This window comes from Arachis duranensis, chromosome 3 (genome assembly GCF_000817695.3).
Source record: "Arachis duranensis cultivar V14167 chromosome 3, aradu.V14167.gnm2.J7QH, whole genome shotgun sequence".
NCBI lineage: Eukaryota > Viridiplantae > Streptophyta > Magnoliopsida > Fabales > Fabaceae > Arachis > Arachis duranensis.
In genome coordinates, this window is record NC_029774.3 from 61251061 (window position 1) to 61259081 (window position 8021).

Consider the following 8021-nt stretch of genomic DNA (forward strand, 5'->3'; position numbering starts at 1 on the left):
CATAAGTCCTAGTCAACTCACTAATTAACTTAGTGAAAGACTATCGTCAATGGAAACCAAATCAATTAACTATTCTCACACAATGCGGAATAGACATCCACAACTCAATTCCACCCAAACATCCAATTTCTCAACCAAGAGTGTGAAACTAAACATGCAAGAAATTAGACATCAGGGCAATAAAAGTCAAAGCAATTAAAGGCAAGGAAAAAAACATAGAATGCAAGAAATATCTTGGCAAGTAATTGAGAGCTAGGGTTACCTATCCTAGCCATTTACCATAAACATATGATGATTATGAAGAGTTAATCCTACTTATTCAACCTTATATCGCAGATAAGTCAAATAGGCATAAAATTGGATTAATTAAAAGTAAAATGACAAAAGTGTTTATAACATGAAAATGACATAAAAGAGAAAATAACAAAAGAGAAAATAACAAAAGTGATTAAGAAGAACAAAGATGCAATAACAATAAATGACAAGGAGAAGTAAAGGAAAACAAGAATTAAAAGTAGAAATTACATGAAATTAAACTAAAGAACCCTAATTCTAGAGAGAGGGGGAGCTTCTCTCTCTAGAGAACTACACCAAAACATGATAACAACTAAACCTAATTGCCCCCTTCATCCATCTTCAATTTGGCATTAAATAGCTTCAAAAATGAGTTGGATTGGGTTTTGGGGGCCCAAAAATAACTGCCAGTGAGTTGCCATTAATGAGGTCACGTGCAGGGACCTGTGCGGACGCACAGATGTGTGCGTCCGCACACATGCTAAATTCTGACTTGTGTGTACGCACAGGTACTTGTGCGTACCTGTGCATACGCACACTTAAACTTATGTCCACTATAGCAAATTGAATATCATTTTGAAGCTCCGGATGTTAGCTTTCTAATGCCGCTGGAACCGCCTCATTTGGACCTCTGTAGCTCAAGTTATGACCAATTTAAAACAGAGAGGTCAGGGCTGACAGCTTTCCAAATCCTTCATTTCTTGAATTCTTCTCTTTTGCATGCTCTTTTTCTCACTTCTTCAACCCATACTTGCCTTGGAAACCTGAAAATCACTTAACAAATACATCAAGGCACCAAATGGGATTAAAGTGAATAAAATTGACTAAATTAAGCACAAAAGAACATGTTTTCACTTTCAAGCACAGTTTATGAAGAAATCTCAAAAGCATGCTATTTAGGTGAATAAATGTGGGTTTATGTGACGGAATCCACTCAAATCAAACCAAAATATACCGTAAAATATGGATTCATCAATGAGCAGCCGGCAGAGCCACGTGCACCTATAGGAGACGGTGGACATGATGGCGATGACCCCTCTCACCCAGCATGATTTGATAAGCATCGAGGATGATGCTAACATTTAAGTGTGGGGAGACCACCTTCATTGACAAAGTTATTTTGGTGAACCATTCAATTCTAGACACTTTTATTTCATTTTATTTTCAGCACCTGCATCTTTGTTTTAGTATAGTTTTGAATTTTTGAACATATTGGTTGTTTTGAATACTTTTTAGTTTATCGTACTGTATACTTTTGCTTGTATATATTTTAAATCTTAATTAGTTTTCATTTTTCTATGTTGGTAGTATATCCATATATATATAGTTTAGTGTAGTTGATTAGTTGTAATTGGAAAATGTGCATAATTGAACTTAGTTTATTCCGATATACATAAGAAATTGATTTGGTTGAAAGTAGGAAATGAACTAAGAATTTTTAATTTTTCACAATCACATCATATCATATTATATATATAAAGAATAAATATTAGTCAATTTGATGAAATTTCCAAGAAATTCTTTCTTTCTCCAAAAAGGGTATTAGGATTCAAATTGATTTGAGTTGAGACCTTTTCACTGAAGCCTGCATGATGTATATAGTTTGGAATATACGGTTTTTTGAGCTAAAGAACACACAACCTGTGAGTTTTTGAGCCTAATTGTATGGTTATATCATTTAACCATGATTTTGATTCTTGTATGTTTTCTTTTCTATGATTGCAATATTTGGTTTGTTTTATTCTATTTTGTCCATTATTTAGTGTATATTATGCATTTATGTGATTGAGGCCATCATTTTATTATAGCTCACTTATCCCAAATAGCCTATCTTTTCATTTACCTTTGTTTGCCATTTCTAGCCTTTTTAATCTCCTAAATGTTCTTTATATTACCATATCAGTAAGCTTAAGCAGAAAACAATTAATTTTCCTATTTGAATCTTTGGTTAGCTTAAGATAGCGAGTATGTTTTGTCAACTAAGTGTGGGGAAAATGTGGAAACTTTGGTTGATGAAATTTTGTTTTATGCTTATTGAGAAATATTGAAAATTTGGGTGTACACTCATGTAATAGTATGGAAACCATATGCATTAATGTCTTTTGTATATATTATACTTTTTATGTTAAAAAAATAGAAAAATAGAAAGAAAAAGAAAACAAAATATATAATAATAATAATAAAGGGGACAAAATTATCCCAATGTGAAATTTAATAAAAATCAATGCATATGTGATTGAATTGAATTTGATACATGAGTATGTGTGTATGTATGTAAAAGTGAGATTTTCGGTAGCTAGGCTTGATATTAGAAGTATGTAGGTTGTGTATGTATTAAGTGAGAACTTAGGTTAAATAAAGATTCAAATTTTAGCTCATTTGGCCATGCATATATCCTTACCTTTACCCGTAGATCCATTACAACCTTGAAAGGTCCTGATGATATTTGCATATGTACATTAAATATTTGTTGATTGGTTAGTGGTGCACAGATTCCCACACTCCGCACAACTGAACCAACAAGTGCACTAGTTTCTTTGTGAAGACAACTCTCATGCTAGGTGAGAGACCTTCTGTGGCGATCTTTTTGTTCCTCCAACCTTTAAGTACTTTCTTCTTAGTACCTTTGTTCTCAGTGCTTGTTGATGGCTGCCCAACACCAAACTTAGAATTGGTGTCTAGGGACTTAGTAAAGCTCTGCGCTGAAAGAGATGGTTGGAACACTAAGTGTTGCACAGTTATCTCTCTTTTCTCAGAGGGAGAGTTCGGATGAGGCATCTTGAACAAGATATGCTCATCCCCTAATTGTAAAATCAGTTCTCCCTTTGCTACATCAATGATAGCATTGGTAGTGGCGATGATGGATTCATCCTCATCATCCCCAGTATTTAAGATTATGAAGTTTGCAGGGATGTAAAGGTCTTCAACCTTCGCCAAAATATCCTCTACTATGCCATATACTTTTTTCATTGACTTGTCTGCCATCTCTAGTGAGATATTTGCTGCTTGTACCTCAAAGATTCACAACTTCTCCATTACAGAGAATGGCATGAGGTTTATTCTTGACCCTAGGTCATACAAAGCCTTATTCGGAAGCTTCTAAGGTAGCTTCTGCTCTACCAAAGCATTGAATTCTTTGGTAAGCACTGAAGGTTCTTCCCGCAAGGTCTTTACTCCAAATAACTTGGTGTTTAGTTTCACGAGAGCTCCTAGGTACTGAGCAACTTGCTCTTCCCTAGTTTCCTCATCCTCATTAGAGGATGAGTATTTATCAGAACTCATGAATTACAGGAGTGTTTGCAAGGGGACCTCTATGGTCTCTACATGAGCCTTGGCTTCCTTTAATTCTTGGATAGGGACCTCATCAGTGGGTGTTGAATACTCAGTAGGAACACCCTTACTGGTGTTCAACTCCATCTCTTGTGGCTTTTTGGGTGTTGAATAATCAGTGGGGACATCTTCACTGGCGTTCAACGCAAGATTCTCTGCCGATTTGGGCGTTCAACGTGAGTAAGGAGGACCTCTTTATGCCAGTTTGGGTATTGAACGCCCAGGAAGGACCTCCGTCCTGGCGTTCAATGCCAATAAAGGTGTAGCATTGGGCGTTGAACGCCCATTAGGGATCTCATCATTGGCATTCAACGCCATATTACTGGTGCACGAATTCCCACGCTTTGTACAACTAAACCAGCAAGCGCACTGGGTCGTCCAAGTAATACCTGAATAAGTCAGGGTCGATCCCATGAAGATTGTGGTTTGAAGTAAGATATGATTATCTTGCAGATCTTAGTCAGGTGGATAAAATAGTTATTGGTTTGAATTTGGTTTAAAATTATAAAAGGAATGAAAAAGGGTAATCAGACCTCAGAAATTGTGTAAACTATGATAAGAAGGTGGTTAAGGCTTGGGGATGCTTTATCCTTCTGGATTAACTCTGGTATTACTGTCTTCTTCAACTATGAATGATTTCTTCTATGGCAGGCTGTATGTGATTGACGCTGGTTTGAGCAGCCGCAAATACTCCTCCAGATCTGAACTCCAGGGTTAGTGCGGATCCATTCTGATTGAGGGTGAAGCTCCTACAATTCATTCTCTTTGGTGATCCTACTCAAAATGCCACATACAAGGTCGAATCTTCCGGTTTAGAGGATGTTGCGCCTTGGTTCTAGTCTCTACTACATAGACCCTAATCTCCCCATACCTCGGTTGAACTGGTGTCTCGAGCAGTCCCCAACGAAGTCGAGGATTAGCCATCTAAGAGATGTATTGTCAAGTTGGCAGTTCAATGCTTTCCACTTAAGTATTCACACGAACCCAAGAAGAACACGGGTGGTTGTTAGGCATGCAGTCTTAGTATGAAGAATGAAGATGATTGTCACGGGTTATCCCATTCATCATGTTGAAGAATGAATATACATCCTAGAATTAAATCAAACACAGATTGAAAAGAAATAGTAATACTTTTATTAATCCATAAGACTCAACAGGGCTCCTCCCCTCAACCTAGGAGTTTTAGATACTCATACTGATAGGAAAACACAATGATGAATGAAAATATGGTGTAACAGTCGTTGAAGATTATGTAAAACATCCCTTAAATACTAAACTAATGACTAAGGATTACATAAGGAATGGTAAAACAGTCTTTTAGTGCTAAAATCCACTTGTTGGGCCCACTAAGCGAGTGTCTGGGATGAGCTTTGATGATATCCACATGCTAGGAGGCCCCTAGGGCATTGAACACTAGCTAGGGGGTCATCTTTGGAATTTGAACGCTGGTCCCTTCTCCTTGGGCGCTGGACGCCTGGAATGGGGCAGGAGGCTGGCATTGGACGCCAGTTTTGGGTCTTCTATTCTGCTTCCGAGTGCAAGGAGGTCAGATCTGGACAGTATCTGCAGTGCTTTCTCTGTCTCTGAATCAGACTTTTGCTCCAGCTCCTCAATTTCAGCCAAAAATCCTTGAAATTGCACAAAAACACACAAACTCAAAGTAGAATCCAAAAATATGAATTTAACACTAAAACCTATGAAAACTTAAGAAAAACTAAACAAAATGTACTAAAAACTATATGAAAATGATGCCAAAAAGTGTATAAAATATCCGCTCATCACAACACCAAACTTAAACTGTTGTTTGTCCCCAAGTAACTAAAAACATAGTAGGATAAAAAGAAGAGTAAGATACAATAAATCTCATAGTTTCTAATGAAGCTCAATTTCAATTAGATGAGTGAGACTTAGTAGCTTTTTGCTTCTGAATAGTTTTGGCATCTCACTATCCATTGAAACTCAGAAATGTTGGTCTCTTTAGGAACTTAGAATCCAGATGGTATTATTGACTTTGCTAGTTAAGGTTTTTTTTATTCTTGAACACAGTTTTATAGAGTCTTGGTCGTGGCCCTAAGCACTTTGTTTTCCAGTATTACCACCGGATACATAAATGCCACATACACTTTAACTGGATAAACCCTTTTTGGATTGTGATTTAGCTTTGCTAGAATCCCCAGATAAATGTGTCCAGAGTTCTTAAGCACACTTTTTTGCTTTGGATCACGACTTTAACTGCTTAGTCTCAAGCTTTTCACTTGACACCTTCACACCACAAGCACATGGTTAGGGACATCTTGGTTGAGCCGCTTAGGCTAGGATTTTGTTTCCTTTTGGCTTTCCTAACCATTGATGCTCAAAGCCTTGGATCCTATTACCCTTGTCTTTTGGTTTAAAGGGTTACTGGCTTTTTCAGCTTTTTATTTAATTTTTTTTTGCATGCATACATATATTTTTTTTCTTTTGCAATATGCTTTTTTTTCTTTTTGCTGCTTTTTCTTGCTTGAAGAATCAATTTTTAGATTTTTCAGATTACCAATAATACTTTTCCTTTTTATCATTCTTTCAAGAGCTAACATTCTTAAATTCTAAATTCAAATATGCACTGTTTATTCATACATTCAGAAAACAAAAGAAATACCACCACATCAAAATAATTGAACTATTCTTATTATAAAACTTGAAATTCATGTATCTCTCAATTCTTTTCAAATAAATTTTTTTTAAGTAAGGTAATAGATATATGAAATATTTTATAACTTTAAGACTTAAATACAATTGATCATGCAGTAAGTACAAGAGAACAGATAAAACATAACAGAAAACAGAAAAATACATAAGAAAAGGAGATAAAGAGAACGAATCCACCTTTAATGGTGGCGGCTAGTGCTCTACCTTTAGAATCTAATGTGATGCTTGATCTCTTCAGTGTCACTCCTTTGTCTTTGTTGTTCTTCCCTCATAGCCCTTTGATCTTCTCTTATTTCATTGAGGATGGTGGAATGCTTTTGATGCTCCACCTTCAATTGCTCCATATTAGGGCTTAGTTCTCCAAGAGAAGTGTGCCATTGATCCCAAAGGGTTTAAGGAGAAAATACGTCCCTTGAGACATCTCAGGGATCTCATGCTGAGGCGGCTGCAAAGGCTTTTGTGCATGCTCTCTAGTTTGCTCCATCTTCTTCTTAGTGATGGGCTTGTCCTCCCCAATGGAGATATCTCCCTCTATGACAATTTCAACTAAATTGCATAGATGACAAATGAGGTGTGGGAATGCCAACCTTGCTTTGGTGGAAGGCATCTCAGCTATCTTGTACAGTTCTTGAGGAATCACCTCATGTACTTCCACCTCACTTCCAATCATGATGGAATGAATCATGATAGCTCTGTCAATGCTCAATTCTGACTGATTTCTAGTAGGGATGATAGAGCGTTGGATGAATTCCAACCATCCTCTAGCTACAGGCTTAAGGTCAAGCTTTCTTAGTTGAGTAGGCTTGCCTTGGGAATCCCTTTTCCACTGTACTCCTTCTACACAAATGTCTGAGAGCACTTGATCCAATTTCTGATCAAAGTTGACTCTTCTAGTGTAAGAATGAAGGTTTTCTTGCATCAAAGGCATGTTGAACGCCAACCTCACACTTTCCGGGCTGAAATCTAAGATTCTCCCTCGGACCATGGTGCTCCAATTCTTTGGATTTGGGTTCACACTAGTGTCATGGTTTTTAGTAACTCATGAATTAGCATAAAACTCTTGCACCATTAAAATCCCAACATCTTGAATTGGATTGGTTAGGACTTTCCAACCTCTTCTCCGGATCTCTCTTCGGATTTCCGAATAGTCATTCTTCTTGAGCCTGAAAGGGACCTCAGGGATCACTTTCTTCTCTGCCACTACTTCATAAAAGTGGTCTTGGTGGGATTTGGTGATGAATCTCTTCATCTCCCAAGATTCAGAGGTGGTGGCTACTGCCTTTCCTTTACTCTTTCTAGAGGATTCTTCAACCTTGGGTGCCATGGGAATGGAAAGAAAAAAGCTAAGGTTTTCCAACACCAAACTTAAAACTTTGCTCATCCTCGAGCAAAAATAAATTAAAGAGAAGAATGGAGTAGAAGAAGAAGAAAATAGAAGGAGATAGAGGGAGAGTGGGCTCAGCTAAATGGGGCTTATGAGTGTATGAGAGGTGTGTGTACAAATGGTTAGAAGGAGAGGTATTTATAGGAAGTGGGTAGGGTTGGGTTTGGTCATGGGTTGGTAATTGGGAGGGAAATTTAATTTTGAAGTGGGTAGGGGTTGGTGGGAGTTATAATGGTTTTAGGGAAGTGATATGGATGTGATTGGGCTAGGGTTTATAGGAAAGTGTGTATGGGGAATTGTGAAAGAAAAAAGGAAGAAGTGGGGT